Source organism: Galeopterus variegatus, unplaced genomic scaffold (genome assembly GCF_000696425.1).
Source record: "Galeopterus variegatus unplaced genomic scaffold, G_variegatus-3.0.2 Scaffold2422, whole genome shotgun sequence".
NCBI classification, from domain to species: domain Eukaryota; kingdom Metazoa; phylum Chordata; class Mammalia; order Dermoptera; family Cynocephalidae; genus Galeopterus; species Galeopterus variegatus.
The window spans coordinates 238,267-244,753 of NW_007728533.1; positions in this window are offsets into that span (position 1 = coordinate 238,267).

The following is a 6,487-nucleotide window of genomic DNA, read 5'->3' on the forward strand; positions in this document are numbered from 1 at the left end:
GGCCTGACGTTTTCCTTGTGGGAAGGCTTTTCTTTTTCAAATTTAATTTTTTTTAAACCGATGTAGGAATATCAAAGTTTTTTTTTTTTTTTTTTTTTTTTTGTCTTTTGTCTTTTTCCGTGTCCGGCAACGGATCGCAACCCTCAGTGTTGCCCCCGTACCGGACCGGGGACCGGCAACGGGATTGCAACCCTCGGTGTTGCTCCCGCGCCTCGCTCAGCCAGTGAGCGGGAACCGGTCTGTATGTGGGATCCGAACCCTCGGGCGGGAGCGCCGCCACGCTTCCCAAGCGGCGCACTATCCAGTGCGCCACCGGGCCGGCCCCCAAAGTTTTCTTTCTTCTTTCAGTTTTATTAAATTGTGTCTTTCAAAGAATGTTTCCATTTCATGTAAGTTCTAGAATTTGTTGGCATAAAGTTGCAAATAATATCTCCTCATTGTCTTTTTAATGTCTGTAGGATCTATAGTGATGCTCCCTCTTTCGTCGTTTCTGACAGTGGTGATTTGTGTGCACCGCCCCCGTTGATCAGTCTAACTAGAGGGTTTTGTTGTCAGGTTTTGCACTTTTTTGGCTGATCTTTTCAAAAAACTAATTTTAGATTTTAACAAATCTTGACTTGTTTATCCATTTTCCAGTTACTGACTTTCACCCTTATTTAGGTTATTTCCTTTTACTTGGTTTTGATTCTTTTCCTATTGTCTTTTTTGTTTGTTTGTTTTGTTTTTTGTTTTTAAGTCACTGGCTTGCTTTTATTTAGTTTAATCTTTAAGATTTTAACAGTATAATCAACCAGGTAAGGGTGATATGGAATATTTCCAAATATTTCTTATGTAAACTCAATTTTTAGGCTCTTCCTTAGAACAAAACAGGCTCTGCACTGTCTTCCCAAGTTGCAAAATTCTCACTCCAACTTTTCCCCCTGTAATCCTCAATTCAATCTTGACTGCCACAGTCAGACGGACAGAAAGTGTGAGGACTTTTTTCTTGCATGGGTAAGACAGAAAGTGTAAGGACTTTTTTCTTGCATGGGTAGTGGAAACCTTAGCAGTAGACCCTAGTTTCTTAAGGTGGAAGCTTTCGTGGTTGATTTGAAGTCTTTATTCTTTTCTAATATAGCTATTTAGAGGTATAAATTTTCCTTTGGACAGAAAGTGTGAGGACTTTTTTCTTGCATGGGTAGTGGAAACCTTAGCAGTAGACCCTAGTTTCTTAAGGTGGAAGCTTTCATGGTTGATTTGAAGTCTTTATTCTTTTCTAATATAGCTATTTAGAGGTATAAATTTTCCTTTTAGCTATACCACACAAATTTTGACATGTGTTATCATTATCTCTCAGTTCAAAATATTTTCTGATTCTGTTCATGATTTCTTTGATCTGTGAGTTATTTAGAAATATGTAGATAAACTTCCAAATATTTGAGGATTTTCTGGGTATCTTATTGTTACTGATTTCTAATTTAAAGCATTTGATCAAATGAACTTGTGTTGTTTCAACCCTTTGATATCTACTATGACATGTTCTGGCCCAGCATGTGGTGCACTTCATGAATTGCCATATGTCCTCGAAAAGAAAGTGTGTTTTAGTTGGTGGATGTGGTATTCTACAAATCAATTAGATCATGTTGGTTGACAGTGCTACTAAAATCCTCCACATTTCTACTGATTTTTTAATTTATCTGTTCTGTCAACCATTCAGGGAGGAATGATAAAATTTCTGCATATGATTGTAAACTTATCTATTTCTCTGGGGTTTTTTTGGTCAATGTTTGCTTCACGCATTGTGAAGCTATATTATTAGGTACATACATATTTACAACTCATCTATCTACTTAATAAATTCTTTTGGGCTGGCCTGTTAGCTTACTTGGTTAGATTGTAGAGATGACAACACCAAGGTCTAAGATTTGATCCCTGTATCAATCAGCCACCAAAAACAAAGAAAAGAAAAAGGAAAAAAAGATAATTCTTTTATCAATACAAAACATCTCTTTGTCTCTCATAAAACTCTCTGTCTTGAGGTCCACATTTTCTGATGTAATTGCAAGCAAATTAGTTTTCTTATGATTAGCATATTTTTTCCTCCCACGCTTTTATTTCAACCACTTGCATCTTTATTTTAAAGCTTGTGTTTGGCTTTTGAATGTTTCTGTCCCCCACAAAAATCTGTGTGATGGAAATTTAATCCCCAATGCAACAGTGCTGGGAGGTGGGGTCTTTTGGGAGGAGCCCCCGTGAATGGACTGATGCCACTAAGGGCTCTCAGGAGTGGGCTCGTGCTTTCCTGCTCTTCTGCATGTGAGGACACAGTGTTTGCCCCCTTTCACCCTTCCAAGTTCCGTCGTGTGAGGGCACACCAAGAAGACCCTCACCTGACACTGGGGCCTTGATCTTGGACTTCCCAGCCTCCCAAACTGTGAGAAGTAAATTTCTATTCTTTATAAATTACCCAATCAGTGGTATTCTGTTACAGCAGCACAAAACAGACTAAGACAGCTTTTCTGTCAGCTTTCTATCCCTGTATTTCTTAGAGTCAGGCCTTACAATCACTGGTGCTTTAAGAGAGAAAACTAAAATGTAGGAAAAACTTAAATAATGAAATGAATGAGAAATTAATATTTCTTTCTTCTACAACAGTGGATTTGCTTTCTGAAAAGTAAAACTTTGAAATATTTTTGTGAAAATAACACAAAAATCACAACTTCATGCTCAACTGCACTGTGAAGGCTTTACTTCTCGATAAAACTCCCACTTGGAAAATGACCATGGCAGACACTCTATGGCCTGAGGAAGCAGAGGGGAAGCACAGTGTAGAGGAACAGACACCGGTTGACCGGGGCTCAGCAGACCTGGGCTCAAAGCCCAGCTTGGCCAACAACAACCTGTGAGGCCTTGGACCATCCCCTTCACCTTTCTTGTGCTTCAGTTTCCTCCACTAAAACTAGGGACAAATGAAGGTACCTGCCCTGCTTAAAGTCACAAGGAACAAAGAGGCAACACACTGAAGGCGTGTGTAAACTGTGACATGCTATACAGATGCAAGAGCACGAGTCTGCTCAGCTGACACGTGCAATTATTCAGCACACTCTGTGAACACAAATCGTAAAGCAACTGGGACTCATTCATCCTAATTGGATGTAAAATATCACATTTGAGACTGAACCAGAAATCTGTCATGAAATGGTGTATGTAAGAACTCGTAACTATACGCACCTTTTTTCTGAAAAGCCAAGAATAACAGAAAAGTCAACCCATGATTTAAGCTATTTTTTCTTAAAACTCATCTCTTTTTAACTGATTTTAATTCTGATTTTTTAGAAACTTTTTGAGCAGTAAAATCAGGGGAAAACACTGAACAAAATTAAGAAATGCAAGTCCACTACATCACCTAGGCTTACACGTGGATCTAGACAAAAAGCTGAGCATCACCAACATAAGAAGGGTCTGCAAAATAAGCACGTTTTGTGTTCCTGAAGCCACATGCCGGACAGTCTCACCACTGAGCTCCACCTGACTGGCATGTGCTCAGCACCCCCTCTGTGTGAGCTGCTTCTGGGGCAAAGCCACTGAAATCCCCTGCCCAGAGTCCACCACACATGTGTTCACCCAAGCAGTACACCCAGGTTGACTCTCACCCTGGACCAGGCATGGAGCTGGCCTCAGAGGGAATGATTAGACCCAGCTCCTTCCCTCAAGGGGCTCATCACCAAGTAGGAAGAAGAAATCTAACTGGTGCAATCAGTGTTCACCAGTGCTGTGCAGAGGAGAGGTGGTCTCCTCTCTGAAGAAGGGGACACCAGAAATGATGCCCCAGGAGCTGCTGCTGGAAAGGCATCTTGAAGCCAAGAAAAAACACAGATTTACCTCTGCTGCCCCCACTAAACCTCACCCACAGGGCAGTGAGGTAACAATGTTATGAACAAGGACAGGGTATAAACGAGGAGATGGCAGCAGACAAGAAATGCCAGCAGAAGTCTGAAAGATGGAAAGTTGATGAAACAGTGGGAGCTAACACAGACTGGAAAAGGCAAGAACCTAATTGCCTACGAAGGGGACACCAACAGGAAGCAACCAATTCATGACAAAGACCCCTGGCAAGGGCTGCACGGGGGCCTGGGAACAGGCAGCGAGCTCCCCCTGCCTCACCCTGAAGATTGGTGACTCTAGGATAGAACATGTTATATAGAACAGGTACTCGTGACTCTTGCACCAGAGCCACAGTCACAGTAGCACACACAATGAATCCCAATGTCACTGAAAACTGTGACATAATGACACTGAGAGGGTAAGAACAGAGAAGAGAGGGGGCACGATAAGAGAGCTCCCTCTGCTTCTACAGTAGAAGGTCAATTAATATGGCTAAACTACAAAAATCTGCAGAATCAGCACAGTATTTAGAAATGTAAAGGAAAGTACCAGAAGGGGCAGCCAAGAGGTAGTGACAGCCTCTGAGGATGGGATGCAGGGGAGAGGAAGAGTTGGGAGCAGGGACTACTGTTTCCAGTATGTCTTACATCACTACTTCATTTCTTAAACCAGGTATATGGATTGCTTAGATGAACATAAAAGCTTTACCTAAAAATAACAGAGTAAGGTATATATCCCAGGGCCAAGGGCACTGCAGCTAGAGGTAGCAGCATGCACAGAAGCTCAGAGGTGTGGAACATAAAACATCTTCCCGTCACTGCAAGTAGCTCACATGGTGCTCCACCAGGGCAGTCGAGGGGTGCTATGAGCTGTAAGGCTGGCGAGGGAGGCAGGGCACACGGAGGGACAAGCACAGAGGAACCATGACCCCATGGGGGTTCTGGTAAAAAACACCAGTATTTGGAAGATGCTGCAGGGCTTGCTGTCTGACTTGTGAGGTGAAAGTGGAGCACAGTGACCCTGTCTAGAAGGGAGGTTCGTGGCAAAAGACACGGCAAAGCCAAAATGGGCCAAACCCAGCTCAGGCCCAGGCCTGAGCTCCTCACCTGCCACCGCACATTCGTCAGACAGGACGGCCTTGCCATGCACTGGGCACTGTCCTGGAGCACAGGTGGGGCCGCACAGAGCACCTCCTCTGGAACATCACTGGCACCCCACAAGGGCCCCAAAATGGTGACAGCTGCACCCAGAAGCAGATTACTACCACCCTGTCACTCTCAGGTTTTCAAAATAAAATAGCTTTCTAGGCAAGGTTGTTTTTCTTCTCAGGCAAAAATAAGGGAAACAGAAAACTTCCTGGCTACTGATCCATCCAATGATTTTTATCATTGACACACCTTACCCATTTTTCACGGGAAGGCCAAACACCAGAGGAAAAGCCGGCAAGCCTGAGAAAAGCAACCATTCTTTCCTCCCAGCCTTGGCAAATCTGAACAAGGTTTCACCTCCACAGAGAGACCTAGGAGGGCACTGGGTTTCCCTGAGCACATGGTACAGCTAAATGATCCTTTTGGAAGGCGTTTCATTTTGCAGGACCCTGGAGCCCAAACTGCGGCAAGGGAGGGCGGCTGCTTGCAGTGGCCCAGCTTAAGAGGCGCCAGCTTCTGCTCAGTTACCTGGCAGCTTTCCTGAGCTGCTATGGGATTCTAAGCTTGATGACCTTTAATTGCAGTAATTAACATAATAAAGTTTTTCAAGATAGCTTTAACTTTTTCTTTTATCTAAAGGGTTTTCTCCTTCAGGCTGCTTCTGGGTAACAAATGGGAAGGAATGTGCACTTGGAGACTCATAAGTGTCAGCAAGGGAGTCTGACAAACATTCCCCCAGGGGAGGTGCTGTGCAGAAGCCCAGGAGAAAGGGGAGCAGAAGGGAAGAGAGGCAACAGGGGCCCATGGGCAGCGAGATGAGAGGCCTCGTAGAAGAGGCTGTGTGTGGCCCTGTAAAGCTGAGCTGACCACCGGACAGACAGACAGGAGAAGGCAGGGGAGGCATTCTTAACAGAGGTGCATTTGAGCAAAGGTACAAAGCAAGAAGTTAGCTGCATTTAACTGCTAAGTCTCTTCATATCAGATAAAACACACCTAAAAATTTAGTTTTTTGCCTGCTTTCAAATGTCCCTTCACCAAAAAGAACTGCTTGGAATGAGCAAAGCCACCACCAAAGGAAACAAAACTTCCATGCACCTGCCATGGGTCCCCAGGCTGCAGCCCCCCCCACATGCTGCCATACACCACACTCGCGCCAATCACAACCTGCTGCACAGGCTCTCCCAAAGGCTCACTTGGCAAACAGGACTCCTCCTCACATGACTTCAGGACATACTCCCGGGAAGCATTTCATTCACTAGAAGCAGCTGGCCATGTCAGACTAGGAAGGAGGGCGGGTGCGCGTGCGTGCGTGCGTGCGTGTGTGCGTGTGTGTGTGTGTGTGTGTGTCAACAGGGATTCTGGTGATCTCATAGGTACCCAGGAGGAGGGAGGGCGTGCGTGTGTGTGTGTGTGCGTGTGTGTGTGTGAACAGGGATTCTGGTAATCTCATAGGTACCCGGGAGGAGGGCGTGCGT